The following is a 15371-nucleotide window of genomic DNA, read 5'->3' on the forward strand; positions in this document are numbered from 1 at the left end:
TTATCATTTTCCTTAACTAATTGCTTTCATATTTAGAACCATACTCAACAATCCTGTAGTCAATCATTTTAAAATTAATGGTGTAGTCAATCATTTTAAAATTAATGGTAATCTTGACATGAATTTATGATACTTTTTTCAAATAGATGATGCATCAGAATGTATGATGGAGAATGAGAATCAAATTGTGTGCTGCCAAAACAACCTCGTTCTCAATGTCATCAAGACCAAGGAGCTTACTGAGGACTTTAGGAAGGGGAGGACAAGAGACCACACAGCTGTCTTTATTGTCAAGTTCCTGGGCATCCACATATCGAAGAATCTTTCCTGGAGCCAACACATCAAGGCAACAATAAAGAAGGCAATTCAACACCATTAATTTCTGAGGATTCAGAGGAAATTCAGCATGTCGTTGAATACTCAATCGAACTTCTGCAGGTACACTGCGGAACATACACAGCATGCTTTGGAAACTCAAATGCCCAGAAACACAGAAGGCTGTAGAAAATAGTCCATAGCAGGCACTGATCTCTCATCTATTGAAGATATCTTCATGAGACACTGCCTCAAGAAAGCAGCCAACATCATAAAGGACCCCATCCTTTTGGTCATACTCTCTTTTTGATGCTATCTTTAGGCAGAAGATACAGAAACCAAAAGTCTGTCACATCTAGATTCAGGAACAGAACAGTATTTTCCCAGCAAATATCAAGTTTTTGATCCTTCCCTTCCAAATGTAACTGTAAACTACTTCAGGACTACCCATCTGCACCATTGTAACATCACATTCCTTACATTTACTATCCTTTTAAATTTATATTTTTTTCTGTGTGGTAATTCAATTTATACTTGTTGTTAGTCTATTTTGCATTGTAGCTGCACCAAGCAAACATTTCAGTGCATCTGTACATTGTGTTTATGCACGTAACATAAACTCTCATCATCATCTCACCATTCAGATGTAGAATCAGTTAATGCAAGTTGTGGTCTGTCATTGTTCTATCAGAGGAAAAGCCCTTCTAAAATGGCTTACAGCAGTGCAGCAAGTATTGTATACATCATTAGTCATAATGAATGTGGAAGCATATGAAATTTCTGTCATCATACATTTGGAAGAATGTATAATTTATTTACATCCAGCTCTTGGATGAATCTTCAATGCTGTAGTGATATGGTTGTGTTCACAGGCTGACCTGCCCTCCTGATGACATCCTCTCCTCGACTCCTCCCTGGTCTCCTCCCATGTGACCCAGGCCATAAAGGTCGAGCCCCCTCTCCCTCTCCTCATTTTCCCTAGCCTTGACCCGGGCCAGCAGTCTCTTGTATAATAGTCTATCGTTCCCTTCAGTCTTTGTCCTCGTGATTATTGGGGAAACTGGTAGCGCCCAACAATTTATTTTACAAGAATCTGAAGGTCTCCGGTAATGGAGAAGTTGCTGTGCCCCGAACGGCTAGAGGTAGACCTCCAAGTCCCAGGTGCATCAGTACTCTTCGAACAGTGGGTGAACTGCTTCAATAATTTCCTCGATGCCGCTGCTGAAGTGGTCGATTCCGACGAAAAGAAGTTGAAGATACCTCAGGCACGAGTTGGCCAGAGGACTTTCCTGGCCATCCAAGGCAGCACGACCTCCGTCGAGGCGATGGCTGAGCTGCGGGCACTGTACAAGCTGAAGGTGAACGAGGTCTATTCCCGTTACCTGCTGGCGTCCCGAAAACAACAGCCTGGTGAGTCCGCTGAAGAGTTCATCCATTCTTTGATCACACTGGGAAAAGACTGTTTGGGGAACCCCACGGCCAGGATATCGTTGACCCAGTGCTTGGAAGATCTGATCTGAGACGCCTGTGTGTCGGGATTGAGGTCAGATTATATCCGACAATGACTCCTTGAGGAGGATCAACTCCCACTAAAAAAGCGATCAATCTGATCAGGACTCTAGACTCGGCCCAGCGCCACGCGATTTTGATCCTGGGCAGAAGCGGGCCTCCCATGTACGTTGCACCACAAGGGCCGCCATCCTGGGACTCAGCTTTAGGGGTTACCGACCTGACCACGGCTGCAATGACGTGGTTGGCATCATCGAGATGCAAATTTTGCTGGCAAGCTAGGCACGCAAGACATCTTTGCCCCGCAAGAGGAGCCACATGCTCGGGCTCCTGGAAGAAGGGCCATTACCAGAAAGTCTGCAGGTCCAGACCCCTGTCCAGCAGCAGCACAGTGTGTGTGCAGGAGGAACTTCTGGGTCGACCCCGTGCGTAGTGAGGGGGGCACCATCTTATCTGCTATCACTCCCAACCTCCACTCCGCAGCCAACCATTCCGATGACGTCACTTCCCACTTCCTCCTTCTTCTCCAATGAGGGCAGCATGGTCAACATGGAGGTCACCATCTTGGGTGGGCCTCCCCACCAATGACGACGGAGAGATGCCTGTCCTGGCATCGGTAATGCTGAACCAAGCCGGCCCTCACCCGATCATGATGCAGATCGAAGTGAATGGGCATAAAACGAACTGCCTTTTTGATAGCAGCAGTATGGAAAGTTTTGAACACCCCGATGTGGTCCACAGACTCTCCCTTCCTGTCAGGCTGATGACCGGATCAGTATCGATGGCAGCGAAAGACCAACTGACTTGAATCTGGGGGTATTGTGTAGCATCTCTAACGGTTGGTGGGGGGAGGGGGGGGAGTGTTACAATAATTTTGTATTGTTGATTATTCCCCAGCTCTGCACAACAATCCTCCTGGTCCTCGACTTCCAGAGTCAGTTCAGGAGTGTGACAATGGCATTCAGAGGCCCCCAACCATCGCTGACCATCCACAACCCACAGATCTTGGACTCCCACCCACAACCAGGTCTTACCCAGTCTCCGGCACCAACCTGTGGTCTCACCACCTTATGGGTGGCCCCTCATTATTTGTGAACCTCACTCCAGACTGCAGACCAATCGCCACCAAGATTAGGCGCTATAGTACAGAGGATATGCAGTTCATCCGGGTTGAGGTTCAGTGCCTCCTGGCAGAGGGGATCATAGCCCCTAGCACCAGTCTCTGAAGAGTGCAGGTCCTCATGGTCAGAGGGGCGGGCAAGCCCCAGATGGTAATCGACTATAGTCAAACCATCAACCACTTCACCCAGTTGGACGCGTACCCGCTACCCTGGATAGCCGACTTGGTCAATAACGTCGCGCAATACAGAGTTTTTTTGACCAATGACCTCAAGTCAGCTTACCATCAACTCCTTCTCCGTCTGAGCAACCGAATCTTCACAGGATTTGAGGCCAACGAAAAATTATTCCACTTCCTGAGGGTGCCTTTTGGTGTTACTAACAGTGTCTCTGCTTTTCAGAGGGTTATGGACTGGATGGTGGAGGACCACGAGCTGACGGCAACATTCCCATATCTCGATAATGTCACCATCCGCGGCCACGACCAGTAGGACCACAATGCAAATCTCGCTAAGTTCTTGAGTACGGCCAAGCTCCTCAACTTGACATACTGGATGTGTCGTGGTACATAGTGTCATTGCCCCAAACCCTGACCATATGCGACCACTCATGGAGCTCTCAGTCCCAAACACCCTGAAGGCACTGAAGAGGTGACTGGGGTTGTTATCCTACTACGCACAATGGGTGCCCAACTACGCCCATAAGGCCCACCCCCTAATTAAGTCCACAACTTTCCCATTATTGGCAGAGGCCCAAGCTGCATTTCACCAGATCCGAGGAGACATCGCAAAGGCCACGATGCATGCCGTGGATGAATCTGTCCCCTTCCAGGTGGAGACCAATGCCTCCGACTTCACACTGGCCATCACACTTAACCAGGCAGGCAGGCCAATAGCGTTCCTCTCCCGCACCCTGCATGATCCTGAAGTCCGGCACTCCTCCGTCGAGGAGGCACAAGCAATCGGTGTGCCATTGGCGGCACTACCTAGCTGGTAAAAGGTTTACCCTGCTGACTGACCAGAGGGCAGTGGCCTTCATGTTCAATACAAAACAGCGGGGTAAAATGAAAAATGACAAGATTCTGAGGTGGAGGATCGAGTTATCCATCTATAATTATGATATCTTGTATTGGCCGGGTAAACTCAATGATTTCCCCGGACGCCTTATCCCAAGGAACGTGCTCCAGCGCGCATCTCGACCATATCCAGACCCTGCACGATAATCTGTGCTACCCCGGAATCAAGAGGCTGTACCATTTTGTTAAGACTCGGAATCTCCCATACTCCGTTGAGGACGTCCAGTCCATGACCAGACGCTGCCAGATCTGTGCCGAGTGCTAGCCACAGTTCTACTGGCCAGAGAAGGCACACCTCATTAAAGCTACACGCCCCTTTGAACAACTCAGTATCGATTTCAAGGGCCCCCTCCCAACCTCCAACAGGAACACCTGCTTCCTGACAGTGGTGAATGAATTCTCCAGGTTCCCCTTTGCTATCCCCTGCCTGGATATGACCTCAACGATAGTTATTAAGGTGCTGCACGGCATCTTCACCCTGTTCGGGTACCCCGACTATACTCATAGTGACCGGAGGTCCTCGTTCATGAGCGAGGAGCTGCAATAGTACTTCCTAGCAAGAGGCATAGCCACCAGCACGACCACCAGCTATAACCCCAGGGGTAATGGCCAGGTGGAAAGGGAGAATGGCACCATTTGGAAGGTGGTGCTCCTGGCCCTCAGATCCAAGAACCCGCTGGCAGGATATTTGGCCCAAGGCTCTCCATGCCACCTGGTCGTTACTATGCACTGCTAACACCACCCTGCATGAATGCCTCTTTGCTTTCCCTAGGAGATCGGCGAATGATTCATCCATCCCTCCCTGGTTGGCAACCCCAGGACCGGTCCTGCTACGGAAGCACGTCAGGGGCCATAAGACGGATCCACTGGTGGAAGCAGTAACCTCATACATGCCAACCCCGAATATGCATTTGTGAGGTACCCTGATGGCCACAATGACACTGTGCCGATATGAGACCTGGAGACCCCGAAACTGCCTTACCGGCCCTCGACCACACCGTGGATCCAATCATGCTGCACCAGAGCACGACCTTGAAGTCCAAGCTGCCTGCCTCACCACCAGACATCCAGGAATCTACCCCCCGCAAGGCAGCGGACCCCCCCATTCCCCCAGGAGTCCCCCGCCAGCTCCCCCACCCTGATGGTTCCTGCCTCAGACTCTCCCCTAATGGCCTCCTCTCCGGAGGAGCACCACACGGACACGTCAGCCCCTGCCCCTCGGCGGTCCGGCAGAAGGAGAAGGTCACCCATGCAACTAAACCTCTAGTTGGAGGGAGCATCCACCTTTCCGTCCATTTTTTTTGTTGTTTGTTTGTTCTCTCCCGCCGGTTCTCTGTTGTTCCTGGTGGTTTCTATTTAAAAAGAGGGGGTGAATGTAATGATATGGTTGAGTGTACAGGCTGGCCCACCCTCCTGATGACATCCTCTCCTTGACTCCTCCCTGGTCTCCTCCCATGTGACCCAGGCCATAAAGGTTGAGTCTCCTCTCCCTCTCCTCATTTTCCCTAGTCTTGACCCGGGCCAGTAATCTCTTGTCTAATAAAGCCTATTGTTCACCTCAGTCACAATAATCACATGTCCTTGTGATTATTGGGGCAACTGGTAGTGCCCAACAAATGCACAATTGATTAACAGTAAAAAATAAGTATTTAAACTTCCTGTGAAACCCACAACTGAATCCAATTCGTGACTGGTCTGTGGTGTTACAATTAAGAATAATTTTAAATGTTACTGATTGTGTAAAGATTGTTTGCTCTTTATGCACAATGATTAATTGTGGATAAGATTTACCTGCTGGACTGACTGAAATTTGTGGTTCACAATGCAAAAAACATAAAACGTTCTTGTACAAATGTTGAAGTTTGTAAAATTATAGTAAAAATCCTGCTCCTTCACAAAATATGATTGCTCTGACCTATTAGGATGAGGATGACTATGGGGGAAAAAGTAAGTCACTAAAAACATACCTAACCTTCAGCAGGATTAAAATAAATTGGAGGAGTCCTAACCATGCATCAAAAACAATGATTTGGGGGGAGTCACATAATGTGGTGAGACTGGACATGAACTCTCAGCCCTCCTGGAATTTGTTAAAAAAAAAGGTTTAACACACAATTTTTTTAACCTTCTTTGTCCAAACAATATCTGAACCTATTTAATAATGAGTTCAAAGAACAGGACGCACCTGCCCCCCCCCCCCACCCCCGTCCCTTCCAGGCCAGAAACCCCATTCAGTGTTGATTAACTGTCTATGATTTCACGTTCATGAGAAAATTCTCAGAGAAGCGGCCAAAGGAGCAAAGGAAAGGAGGGCACCACTCGAATATGAAGGAAGAAAGCTTTTCTTCTGTACAGACAAGCGCATTATTTTTGAAACGTAGTCGGGAATTTAACCCGATAATAATTATTTGTGGAAAAGGGTTATGACTTTGTTTTATGCCATCTTGCACATGTTGGCAGAGGAGTAAAGACCCTCGCATAGCAAGAAGCCTGGGGATGAAGTTTCTCTTACCTCTCAAATGGAAACGTCTCTTCCTGGCTTTGGCACTGCAACATCATTGGTGTAAGTGATAGAACAGGCTGCAGGGGGAACATTTGATTCAGCGGGCAGCATGCACGATTCAACGGATTGACTGTAAAAGTCTGAATTAATTGAAGAGGCGTTGTCACAAAATGGTGACTCAGATGTGTATTCACAAGAATCAACTTACCAGAAGTCGAAGAGGCTGCCAGAGCAATAGAGAAGAAGAAGGCAAAGAAAGTTAAATCTGGGCATAATATAGATGACATTTTAGGAACTTTGGATAAAAAAGAAAAAAATACAAATAGAAACATGATAATATTTTATAAGTAATAACAAAGATGGAAGGAGTTATAGAGTCATTAAATAAAAGTTAATGTTGAAGATAAATATGAAGTAATGGTAACCAGTTTGGATAAAGATGTTAGGACTTGGGACCAGGAAAAAGTCAGATTTTAGGATAAAATAGATGCTCTAGAAAACATTAATGGAGAAACAATGTTAAAATTGTAGGCCTTAAATGAGGAATTGAAGATGCTGACCCTGTTACATACTTTCAAAATTGGCTACCTAGAAATTTGACAGCATTGGAAGAAAGAGAGTGCTTAGTTCACTTATGCCCCCCCACCACCCCTGACCCTTCCAGGCCAGAAACCCCATTCAGTGTTGATTAACTGTCTATGATTTCACGTTCATGAGAAAATTCTCAGAGAAGTGACCAAAGGAGCAAAGGAAAGGGGGGCACCACTTGAATATGAAGGAAGAAAGCTTTTCTTCTGTACAGACAAGCGCATTATTTTTGAGACGTAGATGGGAATTTAACCCGATAATAATTCTTTGTGGAAAAGGGTTATGACTTTGTTTTATGCCATTCTGCACCCTCAAGATGATGATACCAAATGGTAAAAAGATTTTTTTACGGATACAAAACATGCTAGACTTTGTTAATCAACTGTCGGACTTGAGGGTTGACAGAACTTAGTAGATGGCAATAATAATATTTTTACATTTGAATGTAATTATTGTAATATATTGGAATTATTCCTCTTGTAAATAAGGAACAAAATCAATACTTGTATAATATTAATTTATGGGGGGTTGGGGGCTCAGGGTTTGTCTTCATCACACCAGATGTGTATTTGTGTGTTAGTCACAACCCATAATAGTAAATTGGGTAGTGTTTTGAGTTTGTTTCTCAACACTTATAGGGGGGATTTAATTTTATTTTGATTTTCTTTATAGATATGAAAATATCTATATCTTATTAATTCTATAAATTCTTCTATTTGATCTTTTTCTATTGAAACTGTTTTTTGCAGGTTTGGGCCCAGCGGTGGAAGAAAAGGAAATTTGGATCTCTCGGGGAAGGAGTGTGGATAGATGGGACGAAGGATAACAAAAATTGACATAACGATAATCTGTGATAATGGAAAATGTGGTAAAGTCTGTTAGTATTGATCTTAATGGTTTAAACAATCCTGAAAAAAGGATGAGAGTATTCTCGTATATTAGGAAAATGGGTGCGAACCTTGCCTTCCTTCAGTAAACACATCTAATTGATAAGGAACATCAAAAATTGAAAACGGACTGGGTGGGCCAGGTTATAGCATCATCCTTCAATTTGAAAGCAAGGAGATTGGTGATCTTAATAAAGAATAATCTTCCAGTTGTAATACAGAATGTTGTAACTGACCCTGCAGGTACGTATGTGAAGGTACATTGTCAGATATATTCTGAATCTTAGACCCTGTTAAATTTATATGCCTCAAATGTAGATGACGATAGGTTTATAAAAGAAACATTTTTTTCAATTTGCAGATGCATATCAAAATAGTGGCAGGGGATTTAATTCTTGTCTGGATCCTGTTTTGGCAGAGGCTAGGACAAGGATGGCTACAGCCACTTTAGTTTCAATGAGAGAGCTGAATGTAATGGAGTCCTGGAGGAAATTACATCCAAGACAAAGGAACTACTCCTTTTACTCTAATAGATATGATTTGAACTCTAGGATAGATTTATTTTTACTATTGAAACGGATTTGTGTTAATCTTTAATTTAATGTTAAACTATATTTATTTTATTAAAATGGCTTAGTAAAGTAAATTATAGAGTTAAAATATTGTATCTGTATTCTTAGTATGTTAGCTGTGAGTTCGTACAGGGTCACAGTACATTTATAGAGAACCATTATTTTCAGAAAAGTATTCATTCTTTGAGTCACAGCATCTTGAACAAACAGAGCTAATGGGTTTAAAATGGATCTTAATTATTCAAGAACTGATGAAGGAAGCCATCTGATTTTAAATCAAAGCCACTTAAGCCTCTTGAACAGAGATGAGGTCAGAGGTTGTTATGGATATGAAATGGTTTTGAAAAAAGAACAGAATAAAACTGATGGTCGTGTGGTTTCCAAGAATTGGGACTCGCCTTGGTGAGGATGTAACAGTAGTTACAGTAATATATTTGGAGAATATATTACTGAATTCAGACATTTTGAGTTCAGTTTTGGAAGAGTTCAGTTTGGAGAGTACAGAAGTCAAAAACCCCTGTAACACAGGAGTTGAAACCTTGTGAAAGACAGGGTTGAGTTACAGTAACCAGAATTTGTACTGTGGTTGTATGTTTCTTCTGGGAAAAGGGGAACACTGAATCAGAGGATTTTTAAATAAAGAAGACCATTCACTGTCTCTTTGGAAAAGAGGAAAGATTTTTACTGAGTTAATGTTTGTTTTTATAGCCATTTCATTTAACCCTTGTCTGGTTTGTGACTTCATCATGGAAGATAACCACATTTGTTTAACCCTTGTCTAGGTTTGTGAATTCATCGTGGAAGAAAACAACTATTTTGAGTAAAGAGGCCTGAAGATATAATGTTTAAAACCGCTTCATAATTATTTCTGAATTTAGACTTTAAGACCTTCAAGCAAGACTAAAATGATGCTAAACTTTTAAAGATTGACTTTTCAGAAGGGGACTTTTAATTATACACACACACACATATTTGCACATAGTGGGTGTTTCAACATTAGTAAGTTTAGAGGTAAGTAATAAATGTTATATTATTAATAGTTTAATTAAAAAAACTATTATTTTGAATTTACCATTGTCTTTTGAATTTTCCATTGCTGTTACTATGTTAGTGCAAACAAAAATCCTTCAGTCCCAAAAATAATTGAAAGGGTTGTTAGTTTGTGACATTATCAGTGCATTTGCAGGATAGAATAATGGAAATTGAGTATAAGGCGAGAATCCTGTCAAATCATTCACCTCTATTATTATCAATTGTTATGCCTGATAAGCAGGACATGGTGTATAGATGGTGTTTCAATCCATTGTTGTTGAGAAGACCTGAATTTTGTGACTTTATTAGAATACATATTGGAATCTTCTGTGAGACTGTCATTCTACTGCCAATAAATTTACTATATGGGACACTTTAAAAGCTTATTTAAGGGGGAAAATAGTTATATCTTGAGAATTAAAAAATATAATACATGAGGGAGGTAGATAAATTGGAACAAGAGATACATCATTTGCATCATTTGCAAAATCATCTATATTATGCCTAGATTTAACTTTCTTTGCCTTCTTCTTCTCTATTGCTCTGGCAGCCTCTTCGACTTCTGCTAAGTTGATTCTTGTGAATACACATCTGAGTCACCATTTTGTGACAACACCTCTTCAATTAATTCAGACTTTTGCAGTCAATCCGTTGAATCGTGCATTTGGTTCTGCAGATGAGGAGCTCTGAACAGAAACAAAGAGTACTTATTAATAAAAAGCTCAAGTGTAATAATGTTAAAAACCTCTAAGATAGAGAAAGCAATAATGAGAACAAAACAAAGGTACTACAAGCTGAGGGAAAAGCTTGCGAACTGAAAACAGAACAGGTCTCTAGAACAATGAATGCAATTGAAACAGAAGCCAATAAAATCTCTTAAAAGCCACTGGAAATTAATGAGGCTTTCAAATCATTCTATTCCACATTATATAAATCAGTATCTCAAAGAGATATTAATAAATGATTATTTGTCAAATTGGTCTTCCCAAATTTGGATTTGGTTCAGCAGATAGACCTCAATGCATCTTTTACGCAATTGGAGATTGATGAGGCATTAAATTAATTGCATGTTAATAGATCTCCCAGCAAGAATAGTTTTCCACTGGAATTTTATAAAGAATTTGAGGATTTGTTAATGCCTCTTTTTAAGGAGGTAGTGAATCATCACATACCTTGACAAATTCTTTCTCAACATCAATATTAATGGTAATTCCCAAAAAAGAGAGAGATCCATTGAAACCGTCATCATATAGACTGATTTCTTTGTTCAATACAGACTATAAAATATTAGCCCAAGCTTTGGCAAAATTCTTGCCAATATTAACAAATAAGAATCAAACAGGATTTGTTAAGAAAAGGCAATCAGTGGACAATGTGACGAGATTGCTTAATATAATTCATTTGGTCCAGAAAAAAGGTGATTTAAGTATAGTAATTGGCTTGGACGCTGAAAAGGCTTTTGATAGACTGGAGTGGGATGTTTAAATTTAAAGTAATGGAGAAATTTGGATTTAATCAAAATTTTATAAACTGGAATCAAGCCCTATATAATGAACCTAAGGCCAGAGTTATGACAAATGGCTAAGTATCTCCAACATTCTCACTCTCCAGATCTAGCAGACAAGAATGTCTATTATCTCCAGCTCTTTTCGTATTAGCTATAAACCTTAGGCAGAAATTACTCAACAGAATCCAGACATTAAGGGGTTCAGGGCTGACCAAGATGAACATAAGACTCGTCTGTTTGCAGACGATGTATTAGTGTTGGCTCCTCTCAGCCCCCTCGGGGTGCCTCACAAAATGAAGGTCGAAAGCAATGATCCAGCAGGTTGCACGAGGCCCGCAGTGCTGCCCTCCAGTTGGCCACAACTAAAGGAGCCTAATTGGCCTATCAAGGAAAGTGGATCACAAATGCATTAATCAGTGCCTAAACCCAGAACCCTTCCAGACTACTGTGAAACACTACACATAGTTATAAGCTAATAAAAGCATTTGTTCTCCCTCCAGTTGTGAGAGCTTTTATTTGCAAAACAATTTTATTAGCTTATTCCCTAAACTACTCAAGCCTGGTATGCTACTGATAGACCCTCTGTCTCCCACACAGCTGAGGAGTTCACATACTGGCTAGACTGCTTCCAGGCCTACCTGAACACAAACAGAGACGTCTTCCACAACGATGAACTCAGGAGATCTGGACTTGTTTCGAGGGTAGTCATTAGGGACTGCACTATATATGACACTGCTATCGAGGCTTTGAAGCCAATGTACCTGAAGTTGTAAACCGAGGCACCAACTTGCTCTTCATCACCAACAGCCAGGAGTGACCTGCTAGATCTGTGGACACTTGCCAAGAACTGCAGGGCTGCATTCGTGAGGAAGAACAGATCTGGAACACTCTAGTTGCGGTGGTCCACTCGAGGTACATGAGGCAGCAATTGCTTGAGTCAGGAAAAAGGACCTGGCTACCCACGTTGAACTGCCAAATCATTGGAACAGGCCAAGCTCGAGAATGGCGACCTCAAAGCCAGCGAGCTTGCTCACCTAGGTGACCCCTTCCAAGACCGGCTGCTCCCACTACCCCAGCACTTCCCATGCTAGGGAGTGCTCCCATACTAGGGAGTGTTTTGTCTGCGGCAAGAGCCAGCATCCCCGATCTCATTGCCCGGCTAAAGACTCAGTGTGTTCCAGCTGTGGCAAAAAAATGCATTGATCGAGGGTTTGCTGAGCAAGGGGAAGCCCATGGAAGCCGCAGTCTGCACCGTTCCTGGATCCAATTCCAGTCTCAAGTCATTTGCCCCGAATTCACCTGAGCCCACTTGCTGTGCTAAACGCCGACAGAGGGTGGCAGTGGCAATGAGGAAATGGCACGAAAAGGCTCAGCAGCCATCTTGCCACAACCCAAATTCAAACTTTGTGCCATCAGTATCAGAGGAGGAAGGAGGGAGGCCATCTTGCTGTGCCTCAAGGTCAATGCCATCTTAACCACTCAGGACAAACCAGGACAGTGGGGGCCACTCAAGTGAGGAGTATGGAGTCTTCGGAGTCCTAGCCTCGATGGTCCTAGATCAGGACAGACCTCACCAGCTCAGCAACTCCATAGTGGCTGTGAAGGTAAACGGACATTCCACTAAATTCCTAATCAACAAAGGCTCTACAGATTGTGCAAGAGTACAACCTAAAGATGTACTTCCAATTATCGCATATTCTGAGCAGCATCCATATATGGCATTTGAGACTAAGGTTGTCTCTATCAATTTCGGAGGGTCCCTTTCGGTATCACTAATGAGGTTTCTATCTTCCAGAGGCAGATGGACAGAATGGTGGACGAGTATGGGTTGAAGGGTATCTTCCCATACCTCAAGAATGTCACCATCTCTGGCCACATCTTGGAAGACATGATGCCAACCTCCAGAGTTTTCTCCATGTGCCGAAAGCCCTGAACCTCACTTACAGTGCTTGTTCAGGACTAAACATCTGGCTATCCTTGGCTACATGGTGGAGAATGGCATAATTGGCCCCGATCCCAATAGGATGCGCCTCCTGTTAGAGCTCCCCGTTGCCACAACCACAAAGGCTTTGAGGAGATTCCTGGGGCTTTTTTCATATTACACCCAGTGGATCCCTCAATATGCTAATATGGTTCGCTATCTCTTAAAAGCCACTATTTTCCCCCTCACAGCTAAAGCCCAAACAGCTTTTAACTACCTCCGGAAACATAGCAAAAGCTGCCATGCACATGGTGGACAAGAATATACCTTTCCAAGTGGAAAGTGACGCTTCATACGTGGCTCTGGTTGCTACCTTCATTACAGGAACCCCTCTGTGGAAAAGGAGGCTCAAGCCATTGTAGAAGTTGTGAGGCACTGGAGACACTACCTAGCTGATAGAAGATTTATGCTCTTCATTGACTAGCTCTATGTCGCACTTATGTTTAATAATGTCAAGAGGGGCAAAATCAAAAATGATAAAATTGCTAGGTGGAGGATCAAGCTCTCCACCTGCAATTATGACATTGCCTATTGACCAGGAGCACTTAATGACCCTCCAGATGCCTTATCCAGAAAAAGCTGTGCCTCTACACACACCAACCAACTGTGGTCTCTGCATAATGAGCTCTGCCATCCTGGGGTTACCTGCATGGCTCATTTTGTCAAGGCGCGCAATCTTCCCTACTCCATGGAAGACGTCAGGGAAATTACCAGGTCTTGCCAGGTCTGCGCGGAACGCAAGCCGCACTTCTACTGCCCTGCAAAGGCGCACCTGATCAAGTCATCCAAGCCCTTCAAACTGCTCAATGTCAATTTTAAGGGACCTCTCCCCTCCACAAATGGGAACTTTCTTCCTATCATTGATGAGTACTCTCACTTCCAGTTCACCATTCCATGTCCAGACACTTCCACTTCCTCAGTCATAAAGGCCCTAGATTCCATTTTCACCCTGTTTGGGTATCCCAGCTATATTCATAGAGACCAGGGTTCATCCTTTATGAGTGACGAGCTGGCGAGGGGCATCGCATCCAGCAGGATTACTAGCTACAACCCTCAGGGGAACGGGCAGGTTGAAAAGGAGAATGCCATGGTCTGGAAGTCTGTCAAATTAGCCCTGAAGTCAAAGGACCTTCCAGACTCACGCTGGCAGAAAGTCCTCCCTTTGGCACTCCATTCCATCCGGTCGCAACGTACCGCGACCAATGCTACTCCTCAAGAGTTCCTATTCAATTTCAAAATAAGGTCGGCATTAGGAACTATACTTCCAACCTGGCTCACCACTCCTCATCCAGTCCTTCTCAGAAAACATGTGAGGACAAGCAAGACCGACTCCCTGGTGGAAAGGGTGAAACTGCTCCATGCCAATCCCACATACACCTACGTGGAGAACCTAGATGGCAGGGAGGACACCGTCTCCATCAGGGACCTGGCACCCACTGGACCAAAGGGTCCATTGTCTCGTGCCCTGCGAGCCACGGAGCTCATTCTCACCAGCCCCAGTCAGGGCCTCGGAATCCAGTTCAGGAGGAAAGTTCATTCCCCTCCACTGTTGAACCGGAGACCCAGCCTGACTCTCCTCCCTCACAAGAGGGCCAGGAGACCCAAGGTGCTCCACCAGGATCTCCAGACCCCCGTACCACTTAAATCTGTAAATTTGTACATAACTAAACATTTTTCAATTTTTTTATGAACCCATGTTCTCTTTCTTCATTCACAGACCCTAAATTTTTCAGGAAGAGGGGAATGCAGTGAACTGGGATTCGCTGGTAGCATGTTCTGCTGATGGCTGGCCCTGCCTCCCAGCTCCGCCCCCATCTGCTCACATATAACCCTGGTTTCCCACTTAAACCCAGAACCTTTCCGAAGACTACTGTGAAACCCTACCCATAGTTAAAAGCTAATAAAAGTCTTTGATCTCCCTCCAGATGTGAAAGCTTTTATTCTCACTATATATCTCACTGGCTAAATTTTATCTGAAAATATACAGAGCATCATAGCCCCGAAACACCCCCAAACCAAGCCTCTGGCAGAATCAAAGAAGAAAAGGTGTGCCATCAATTTGGAAGAGAAGCTAAAGGTGATAAAGCAATATGAAAGTGGTAAAACTGTAAATGTTATAGCACGTGACTTGAGATGGTCTCATTCAACCGTAACCACAATCTTGAAGAATCAATCAAAAATTACCAAGTCTGTTAAAGGAGCTGCTCTAATAAAATGAACAATAGTAACTAAGCAGTAAGAGGGTCTTACAGCTGATATGGAGAAGCTACTTGCTACATGGAT

At 43.8% G+C, this 15371-nt stretch overlaps 1 long non-coding RNA gene across 2 annotated transcripts; it reads left to right on the top strand.

Moving 5' to 3' along the window:
* Window positions 1-5625: 5625 nt before the first annotated feature.
* Window positions 5626-10510, top strand: LOC138760079 (uncharacterized). 2 transcript variants are annotated; one of them, XR_011355383.1, is made up of 4 exons: window positions 5626-5711; window positions 7859-7986; window positions 9351-9579; window positions 10151-10510. It is a non-coding gene; the product is annotated as an uncharacterized lncRNA (long non-coding RNA). The 2 variants fall into 2 exon arrangements; XR_011355382.1 differs by having other exon boundaries at window positions 7859-7977.
* Window positions 10511-15371: the final 4861 nt, after the last annotated feature.

This window comes from Narcine bancroftii, chromosome 4, assembly GCF_036971445.1.
Source record: "Narcine bancroftii isolate sNarBan1 chromosome 4, sNarBan1.hap1, whole genome shotgun sequence".
Lineage (NCBI taxonomy): Eukaryota > Metazoa > Chordata > Chondrichthyes > Torpediniformes > Narcinidae > Narcine > Narcine bancroftii.